This window comes from Drosophila arizonae, chromosome 2, assembly GCF_054131065.1.
Source record: "Drosophila arizonae isolate 15081-1271.41 chromosome 2, UAZ_ARI_1.0, whole genome shotgun sequence".
NCBI lineage: Eukaryota > Metazoa > Arthropoda > Insecta > Diptera > Drosophilidae > Drosophila > Drosophila arizonae.
This window is the reverse complement of record NC_142922.1, coordinates 11074556-11086123: the sequence shown is the minus strand read 5'-3', so window position 1 is coordinate 11086123 and position 11568 is coordinate 11074556. Positions and strand designations below refer to the sequence as shown.

The 11568-nt window shown below is 40.3% G+C and overlaps 1 long non-coding RNA gene across 1 annotated transcript; it reads left to right on the top strand.

Moving 5' to 3' along the window:
- The first annotated feature begins 2988 nt into the window (after positions 1-2988).
- On the top strand, positions 2989-5740 carry LOC149270296 (uncharacterized). Its single transcript, XR_016271670.1, has 2 exons — positions 2989-4231; positions 5066-5740. It is a non-coding gene; the product is annotated as an uncharacterized LOC149270296 (long non-coding RNA).
- Positions 5741-11568: the final 5828 nt, after the last annotated feature.

The window sequence follows — 11568 nt, the reverse complement described above, 5'->3', positions numbered from 1 at the left end:
AGTTGATCGCCGGAATTTCTCGCGGTGTAATTGTGACCTATTAAACTCCCGTGTAGCTGATTAAAATATATAGTCAGTTGCGCCATTTAGCTACAGACGGCCCAGCAGTCTGCTAATTAGCTGCTTCTCGTCTTGTTGATGGCTTTAATGTGTACTTAAAGCCGTGTTGAGCGGCTTATGGGTCGAGCACTCAGAAGAAAACCATCTAATTAGGTATGAAAAGAGATGTCGTACAGCTGCGACAAAGGCGGAAGTTTGTTTTCTGAGTTGAGCTAAAGTGCACTTTAGCCACATGCAGAATTGATAAGTTCTCGACTGCGAACGAGAATTCAAAATCGATTTAATAATCACACTCACTCATGACAACTATTGTGGGCAGTGCACACTCACGACTGTTGACCAAAATCGATATCAATTAGTTAAAGCTGCTGGCTGTAAGCCTATGCAAATAATCACTTAATGGCATGGAGATATAAAGGGCTGCCACTAGTAGCACCAACAATTAAAACAACAACAACAACAAAAGCAGCAACAAGGCAATTTAAGCAAATTCAAAACCCGAAAATGCTAAGGTTAGTAGTACACGCAGCACACTTGTTCGAAATGTACTTGTAATGCCGACAGGATACACACGCAATACACACACACATACATATAAGGCATACAAACACAGCTCACACACATACATGCGCACACAAATATATATACACATAAAGTGCTACATACAGTTAGCCACAGCTAACGCAGCTTGACAGCCAACCGCCGCAAGTGGCAAGGGACAGGGGGCAGGGGCAGGGGGCAAGGGGCAAAGGCATGGACGATTGCTGCACTTGCATTTAATAACAGCTAGTTCAGGCATCTGTGTGTGTGTGTGTGTGTGTGTGTGTGTGAGTCTATGTGCATGTGTGTGAGTCCCATTATTGCCATGTTTGACTGAACTGGACTCTGCGCCGCCTGCCGTGCGTAGGACATCTACACAGGCCTTGACCGAATGCAAATGTGCGTTGATGCAGTCGCACATGGCGCCCAGCAGCCGGCGAGGAGGTGAATGGGCGCTTCTGTTTTGCTGCTGTCCTTTCACCCATCGCTGAGATTGTCGGATTGTCTAGCTTGGCAGCTGCCAGGCATTGCATTTAATTAAAATTTTCAAATTACTAAAAGGTAAGTTATTTTCATTTTCATTACAATTTCATTTTATGGCGCACTGGCCATAAATTGCACAAACTGTCTTCACGTCGGTCACGTGGCCAAGACCTGCTGGCCAACTAACTGAGCGGTAGGCGCAGACAGCTTATGTATAATGCTGCATAAAATAAATTTGAAAATGCGCAAACATTGCCTGAGCGATTTAGCATTTGCACCTAAAAGGATTCGAATACGAAACGCGCAGCATAAGTCTCTCATATTAAATGGCAAAGCTGGCCAAAGGGCTTTAAAGCGCATATTAAGCCATCTGCAAGACAAACAGCCAACTCAACATAATGAGGCAAGCGCAGCGCAGGCTACCACAGCCCAGCCAAAGCCACAGACCTGCCGAACAGCTGCTGCCAAAGGCACTTGATGTCGTCGTGTGTGTGAGTGCATGTACACACATTAAACTACATTTGAAGAAAAAGTCGTTAAAGTCGTTAAAAACGCTAAAGTTCCACAATAAATATGAGTGAAAAATCGAAACTCGAAGTTTTTTTTAAATAAAATGAACTTATTATCGATCACAGAATTTTTATACCCTGAACCCATTGAAAATGGGAAATCAGGGTATAATGGTTTTGTGAAAAAGTATGTAACGGGGAGAAGGAGGCGTGGCAGACCCCACAAAGTATATATATTCTTGATCAGCGTGACGAGCTGAGTCGATATAGCCCTGTCCGTCTGTCCGTCCGTCCGTCCGTCCGTCCGTCCGTCCGTATGAGTGCGTCGATCTCAGAAGTTATAAGAGCTAGAGAGCTGAAATTTGGCATGCATACTCGTGTGTACCATACACAGTACGAGTTTGTTTTATTTTTTCGATAAATCGTCCGATAACTTTTTTATCGAGAATAATCGAAAAATTGATTTTGTTTTTTTGGCCTAATTTCAACATTTTTAGACCTGGAGTCTTCAAATTTGCGTTGTATATAAATTTAATCGATACAAAGATTTTGTAATTTACAGATTTTGGATACCACGCACCCTTCTCCCCCAATTTGTAAAAAACGCATTTCAAGTACTAGAGACTTGTGCTTTGGAATGTACACACATTTTAACCATATGATTACACTCTGAAAGTTTCATTAAGATCATATGTTTACAAAAGAAATTATTCGACAAATAAATTCTCATAATATTGCCCACACTGCAGCGCGCTGCAGCGCAGCCCAAGCGCAGTCGCTGCTTACTGCGCAGTTAGCAGAGCGCAGGCTTATGCGTGCGTGTGGATGCATCTGTATGTATGTGTGCATAAAAGAAGTGCAGAATGATTAGAATATCAGCTTAGAGGGTTCAGGGTATCTCCTAGTCGAGCAGTCTCGACTAGAGTCTTCTTACTTGTTTTTATTTATTTTGCATATTTATATTCAAAAAGAATATTTATTTATAAGTAAAATAATATTTTTTTTTTTTCATAGTGACACTTTTCTTTCTTTCAGTGTATCAGGCATATAGATAAGAATAGGTGGGGCGCAGCTGCGGCTACGGCAGTCGCCAAAGCGTTGGCTGTGCATATGCATGCTTTATAAAGACAGTGAATAAATAAATAAAAAAAGAAAAATGCAAGAAGTGTTACAAATACAAACTCCGACCACCCGCCCTTCCACCCGTCAACCCTTCCGCCCTTCTGCCCGCTCAGCAGCCAGCAGCCACCAGCTAAGGGCTATTCATGTGGGACTCACTTAAATAAAGTGCTTTTGCATTGCCCGCCAGACGGATGCGACGGCGGATGCTGCAATGTGGTTGCGGCTGCTTGTTTGCTCTGCTCTGCTCTGCTCTGCTTTGCGAATGCTGCTTCTGGTGGTGGTGGTGCTGCTGCTGGTGGTGCTGCTAGTTATTGTTGTAGCTAAAGCGTCATCATTATTTGAATTATCACAGGATTTACTCACCTAATGCACTTTGTGTGCAACATATGCTGCATTCCATTACAGCTCTAAAATAATAATACCCATTCCCCAAAGCATCTGTGCACTTTGATTAGTCTATGGCATCAACTAAAATAATTATATATACAAGTATATATTATGTATATTTTTTTATATTTTTATTTATTAATTAATTTTTTTTTGTTCTTACAATAAGTTGACCAAATATTTTTATATAAATCCCATAATGAAAAATCTTTTAAATATGTCAAGAGTATATTTTATTATTTTTGTCTGCATTCCCTAAGACTTTACATTTGCTTACGTTAAGTTCTTACGTCGAAAAAGGCAGCGGCTGGACTGCATTGTAAGAGCTCGCGGGAATTGGTTAAGTTGCGATGAAAGCTTGCTAAAAAATGTCCCCTCTGATTAGGAATTGTCACCCATACTACTTAAATCTCTCTGTCTTCGTTTCTATCATAGCAGAAGGCTATACCTCTCAAACCTTCGACTGGACGCTCTGCACAATATGAATGCTGCTGTTGCCAGCGTTCCCTCATAACTGTGAGCCATAGGTCCAGATTGGTTTTGGAACAGACTTGTAGAACAAGGTGTCAGTCATCTCCTCTTAAGGGAGAGCGAGAGCTGATACCCAATGGAGGTTACAGCTTCTTAGCATTACATCTGTTCTCTTTATTCTATAGCTCTTCCATAAAATTTTAAATATTTTTAATAAAATCTATAGAACATATATATAACGTTTCATCTCCTGCACATGACAACTACACTAAAACAAAAGCCATGGGGTTTATATTAGACAACATGTGTTGTAGTTGCCTTTGGGACTTAGGCTAACATGCTATCTTTATGCTTGGCTGAAACATTCGATCACAATAGCAACTTTTTAATGCTGCAAAAAGTTTTTTTTTTTTCTTTCCTTATTTTTTGTCAACGTGAAATTTTGGTGGCCTCGCAGCGGCCTTTGTTTTTGCTCATTCAACGTTGATCGCTTGACTATGCTTGGAATGTGAGTGTGAGCAGATGGCTTAAAACAAGGCCTGCAAGTGTCGGCGCAGTGTCGGCCTTTTTTGTGTGTCGTCTGCATTGCCTAGGAAAAATGGAAACTGATTCAAGTGGAAACGCAGCCAATTGAGTGTAAGAGAGGAAATTCGCACAGAGTACGTTTATGAAAATCGAATGAAACATGCACCACAGACTCAGTAACCTGCCGTACATCGAGCTGTAGTGTTGAATGTTATAGCTGCAGCCATACAGAGAGAGAGCAAAGAGAAGAGCAAAAGGGCAGGTGGATGAGCATCCTGGGGTATATCGGGCAAATGAAGTCAATTAGACTAGATTAGACATTTATGAACTCGCAAATTATTGTGCGTGTGCTCAAAGAGAAATTTGTTTTATTTTGCATTCATTTCGACATTTATTTGAATTGTTAAAGTCATTCGCATAGTTTCTGTGGTATTCAATTGAAACCAAATAATCAAAATAATAATTCGACTGTGGGCTGGGGCAATGTTTGCTACAGACAAACATAGGTATATCCCTATTGCTGCTGAGCACTAATTCATATTGATTATTGTGTAATTCGTTTGGCCTTTATTATTCAAGCAGTAATTAAATGAAGTGCAATCATCTTATTTGAGTTTCGTCAGAGGTCTGACTGCCACTCAGCAAATCGATACAATCACAAGTTGTAATTATTAAAATAGTTGTTGGGGAAAATGTTGCTCTTAATTAAAACTGTGGTAAATTAACAACAGGCATTGAAATGCATTTGTGGGCACATAGCCAGAGGCCCACAGAGAAAGTTAAGCATCTATACAAGAGTATATATATTTATATCTACAACACATGCACAAAGGGAAATATATATTCATATATAGATATTTGTGTATATAATATTGATGTATATATATATATATAGGAAAACTCTGGACAGTGCATCTTACTTATTTTTATTTATTTCAACTATTTGTTGTTGTTGTTTATCAACACAGCTCTAAGGAATTCAATGACAAGAGATAAGCATTGCAAATTTCAAAGAAATTCAACAACGGAAATGAAAATTCATGAGTACAAAATTCTAATCAAGAAAAAACACGAAACAAAGACGACTGTGACAGACGCAGATACAGACTCGGATACAGTGGCAGCGACATAAGCAGAAGGAGCAGCAGCAGGAGGAGCAGCAGCTGGAATCGAAGCAAAAGAAAACGAAGATGGTAAAATAGAAACAGGAAAATAACTTGAGAGGCACTTTTTACACTTGAGTAGTCGGGCAAAGCGTGTTGCATGGTACCGGAAGCGGAAATTCATAGCCGGACTCAGTACGGCACGGCACGGCATGGCACGGCTACTTGCTTTGCCGGAACGGATGGACAGTTCCCCTGCAGTCCCATGTCAATAGAGTGGAGCTCACAATAATGTCAAAGGCAAAAATGCAAATGGAATTGCTGCTGAGAAATTGAAAACGAGTCGCAATATTTAAAAAGCCAATTGCCTTTGGCCTTATAAAATATGCAGCACCAGCAGCAGCAGCTTCAGCAAGAGCATTGCAAGCTGCGGCAATGTCTCTAACTCAGTGTTGTCAGTTTAGCACATTTAAGGCTAAATCTAGCCTATTTGAAAGCGGTTTAATACAATATATTGATAATAAATCCCTTGAAATGGGATGGATAAGCTAGAAGTTGAGGCAGTCCATGCACAAAACCTCGTCCTAAAGAGAATTATAGAAAGGTAGGAGCTGCTGTCTATGGCTGAGCATATGTACATATGTAACAACCATATGTGTTCTTCAGCAGCATAATGCTGTAATCAGATTTAACTATGCGTATATGATTGCTTATATATCTGTTCGTATGTCTGTGTGTATATCATCTGTCTCTCTCTTTCTCACTCTCTATTTCATAGTCTGTCTCTCCGTCTATCTCTCTGGAGGAAGTAGAGTCTATATGTATATAGTAGTATTCATGTGATATTTATATTTAAGTAACGAAGCTGGAATACTTGAAGCAGCAGAGAGTGTTCCCATTGGTCACTTAGAGCTCGGCTGTAACGACTCCTACGAACCTAACGAAACTTGAATGCTTGAAGCAGCAGAGAGTCTTCCGACTGGTTAGTTAAACCACGAAAGTCGCCCTATATATTCAGTCAGTCGCCCAGGGCTCGTGGGGGTCAGTCGTGCAGTGGAGTAAAGGGAAGTAAAGTGTGTGCATATATATAATGATCGTTCAGGTAAGGAAATACTTAACGGAAATACTTAATGCAAATACTTAATGGAAATACTTAATGCAAATACTTAGAGGAAATACTATGATGAAATACCTAGAAGAAATACTTCAAGAAAATACTAAGAGCAGCATTTTATCCTATATTTCTCGCTGTTTTAGCTTACTGTTATCCCCAATTCAACTTTTTTCGAAGCTCAACAGCTGGCAGCACTGGCAACACACATCTCATTCTCATTCTCATTCTCATTCTCATTCTCATTCTCGCTCTTGTTTTCTCTCTCGTTCTTGTTCTCGGTCCTCATCTGTACAAAGTGCACTCATTGGCCATGCATGCTAATGATATGCATCGAATATATGTATGTATAATTACCACGGCCTGATTTGCATGCCAAAAAGTTAAGTCGCCTCGGCTAATGCATTTGTGAATGCAAATCTCTAATGGTAATTATGATACTTATTAACAATGGTGAAACAAAGCCAGGCTGCATGCCTCAAATCAAAAGGCGCCTTCTTGCTGGCTATGCATAAATTTCCGTCACTGCAATCTTCAGTCGAAGATTTGGCATTTAGGAGGAGCAGCTTAAATATGCCGCCTTGTCTCTGCCTCGATTTGCATAAATGCCCAGCCACACTGCAGGTCAGCAGGACCCAATCCAAGCAGGTCGCCAGGTCGCCGGGTTGCCCGCTTGCCCAGTTGCCAGGTTGCCGGTCGTCAGGTTACTGGTTTGCTGCAGCTTATTAATGCAACGCTTGTCCGGCTTTAATTACTCTAATTAAACGTTGAGCGGCCACGCTGTCAATTTTTGGGGCAAGCGGTTAGTTCACCTTTTTGGGGTCTGGTTGCCTGCACTCGAGCACCATATGGATGTGCGCGTCTGTGTGTGTGTATGTGGTTGAGCTGTGAGGTGGGTGTATATGCCATATGCACATCGAATCGGCAACGAAGCACAACGGCCAGCTGCAAAGGTTAATTAGAGATGGGCCAACAGAATTTGCAAATGTCCTCGGATGATTGCCAGGCTGACTGACCCCAAATTTGATATGCAGGCAGCTATGCCGATGGCCTTTTGACTCTGACGTTCAGAGTGCCCCAAAGCATATTTTGCATATCCGGCTAATCAATTGCACATCTACAGCAGCAGTTACGTTTATGCCAGCATTGAATGCCAGGCAAGCCGGTGGCAATCTAGTTAGCTCAATTGATAAATTGTGATCTGAAAGTATGATTGAAACAAAGATAAGATTAAGATTTAGGTACTATATATATGCACAAATTTGTGGAAGCAAATAGCAATTCCTCTGACATACGCATGCTAATTAGAATAAAATGATAATAATAACTCTAAAATTTATAATTTGTAATAATAATCGATGTTTACCTATATAATGAAAATAGAATAAACTTAATATAAATATTTAAATTTAAGCACAAAACCTGCAGATTGCAAAACATATTTATATTCAACTGTATATTAAATATACTTATTAAATATATATATATATATATATATTACATACCATTTTAAATAGATTGTTTCAATGTTTAATAAACCTCAATTATTTGCTTTTAATTTTTTTCACACGCAATTCACAACCAACATAATTATAAACTAAAAATTACTAAATTAGAAAAACACAATAAAAAAAATTATAATTAAAAAACAAACGGAAGAGACTTATAAATGTTTAATTCGTATGAGTATAGAAAGTAGCATAAGTACACTCAAGCGCACGTACTCATTAAGATATAGGTGGGCATAATGAATGATCTTGGTGTTAATGCCCAGACATTATAATTTTGTTTTGATTGATTAATTTGCTATGGTACCACAAATACTACAAAGTACAGTGTTGTTGTATCTGTGGGTTATGTGTGAAATAATTTTAATTACTTATTTTTAATAAACCTGTTCTATCTGGTGTCTTATCCTAAATAAGTAAAGTATTTGTTCAACATACATATCTATATGTATAAATAGTACACCTTGTATACGCTGCGTTGCACCATTAATTATAATTCAAGTTTGTTACCAGATATTCGTTTCAGCTCTTCAACTCTCTCTCCCTCTCTATCCATCTCCCCCTCAGCAAAAGCGCAGCAACCGAGCTGCTTTATCATTAATTGTATTGGCTACTCAACCAAAGAGATAAGATGAGTGTATGCCGTATAAGAAATTAAATTTCTTTTCTTCACTTGTGCAGTGTATGTTTCATTTGCATTTATCATAATTATTCTCTATTAATAATGTTGTTTGCATTGGAAGTTGATCATATAAATTTGTATTTTATTTCACTGAAATTTACCAACCACTTTTATTTAAATATTCAAATTCATAGCCAATATATTTGATAAAATAAAACAAAAATGTATATATAACATGAATTGGCGCCGGATACAAAATTGTGGACGGCGGTCCCAAGACAGAGCCGGGGAAATTGGAATTTCCGTTGAAGAGAAAACTTCAGGACATTTACAATTTTGCATTTTGTATTTTCCATTTGAATATAAAATCTGCATTTCCTTTATGGAGACTGCAGCTCGGTCGCCTGTTTGCTGAGAGCAAAGAGCAAACTGTCAATTGGCTTCAATCAAATCAGCGCATTAAAATCGCATTAATGTCGATGGAGCAGCGTTAAGTAATGTCATTTGACAAACGGCGAGCGACGAACAGCGAACGGCGGAAGGTTGGAAATATGTGTGCGTGCATGCCATAACGAAACTATTTTTCACACGACTGCACTTAGGTGCTGAGAAAGAGAGAGAGAGAGAGGGAGGGAAGGAGGTGGGTGAGAGGCGATGACAGCTGAGCTGAGCCATGCCTCCATAGCTTGCTGCAAATGTCACATTAACGGCGAAATTGATTAGCTGTTACGCGGCAAGGTAGCGCCAACGTGCCACAAGCTGCTGCACATTGGTTCTACAAAAGCCGAGCGTTGCAAAGCAAACAGAATATAATTAACTTAGTGGTGGGGCATAGTGCGCTGCCAGGCGGTGGTTGGCGCCTCTGTGTGCGGGTTAAGAAAACAGAATTGACGCCAGAGCGTGCAGCACAACAAATGGCAGCCGCTTCACAGGAAGAGCCTCACCAGAGTTTACAGAGCAGACGGAGCGTGTACTCGTCCTAAGCGTGATTTAGTAAATTGATGTATGCACTCCTAGCAGCCACACACACACACACGCACACACACACACACACGCACACACAGGCCACTCGTAATGGCTCGAAATAACCGCAACCGAATAAAATTCAATCTGTGAAATGCTCTTCTTGCATTTTATGCTGACAATCTGCAAACATAAGTGCAGCACCCGGCCACAGGAGTCTGAGGCGGCGACACCGTCCCGTCTGCTGCTCAGCGATTGCCGCAGCCGAAGTTAAAAAGCACTCAGCCAACAACAGCAGCTCGTACGTAATTCCGGAAATGGCAAAAGACATGCCAGCTAGCTCAGCAGACTTGTGCCGCTGCCCACAGTGGCACGCCCACCGCCAATGGCATAGGGCTGCTGCTGCTGCTGCTGCAAGAGGGGCCATTTGCGCTCTAAACTGCAACAGCAGCATCAGCAGCAGCAACAGCAACAGCAGCAGCATCAGCATCAGCAGGAACAGCATCAGCATCAGCGCATTATTGGATGATTTATTGACGTCGATATGCTTAGTTGAGCACACACAGACAGCGACAGTGGCAGCCATTTTTGGTGTCTGTGCGTGCACTAATGCACACACACACAGAGAGAGACACTCATGCAGACATGCACACATCACGCCAGCGCATGCAACTGCAACATTCGCAAAATGTTGCTCGATTTGAATATGCCACTTTTGAGATTGAGCACGCGTTGCAAGCGCGCCATAGATTGCGTTTGCCCCGAACCCAACAGCCCTCGGGCCGGATACCCAAATTATTGAATCAAGCATGCATTTTGACGTTGATAGCAGTTACGTGCACACACACACACACACACGCACGCACGTAATATCTATAAATTGCAGCTAAACATAATTGCAAATTTAGGCTGGGCACGTTGAGCTGCTGGTCTACGCCTCTGGGCTTCAATCTTTGATAACATACGAGCTCGAATTCGAATGTGAAACGGCATCTTTCAATTGCTCTTGGCGAACTAATCAAATTTTTATGGAGCCCGTCGACCGACAGCAACTCGACAGCGTTTACGACGATGGCTCCACACAAGTGGAGTGCACATCCGTTAGCCAAATATTTACTTCCGTCAAATCAACAAATTCATACATTTTTGATGGCATCGCAGCTGCAGCCTGGACTCGGCAAATGTCACTTTGTGCATTTGAGTCCCCGTCAGCAACAGCGCTCACACACACACGCACACACACACACATATGTATGTGCATTGTACGCTCGTTAGCTGAGAGTGCACAGCATTCCTTATGGCCAATTGTCAACTGATACGCTGGCAGCAACAAGCAACAAACGGAAATGCGCTTTTGCTATTCTATATACATATATGTATATATATGTATGTATATATATTTTTTGTTTGTTTGTTACTTTTGCTTTCCAGCGGAAGTTGTTGTTTAAAGGAAGTCGAGCTCGTTGCCATTATTTATGCAATTCCATTTGCACAACATTCTAATATTTATAGCACTATCAAACATGAGAGCATTATGCCCCAACAACAAAACAAAAGTAAGTATATCAAATGCTTTTTCAATTGCTTTGAATTCTAGTTACACTAAATTAACAATTTCATTATATATATGTGAATATTTAGACTGCAGTAAATATAATAAAATTGTTTTGAAATGTGATAAGGTAACTGCCATTCCACGATATGAAGAAAGATGTGCGAAAGCACTAAACTGATTACTTTACTCATATATAATATACTTGGGGCATGGCAGGAGTCTAACTATACTGAATAAGACGTGAGTAAAATTGATGTGTTTATGTGTGGGTGTGTCGTTTATGTCTATATATACGGAAGTCTATTTGCAGTTGCTAAGTTTCTTGAATTCAAGGTCGAAGGAATGTCTAAAAATAGGTCAATCCACTAGCAGTTATAAAGAGGCGTATTTATCAGCTTTCTATGCACAGCGGCCATTCAACATGGAATTTAAGGAGTCGAAGAGATATGAGCACTTTGAAGTATTCTTCTTCTTGAGGAATGTCCATTTGTACGATTGCACGATTTGTACGTTGATTTCCTCATCGGAATTCTAAAATTGCTTATATTTACAATCATGTTTACAGAATTAATTAACTATTTATCCTTAAGTCAATTGAGTCTTAGCATA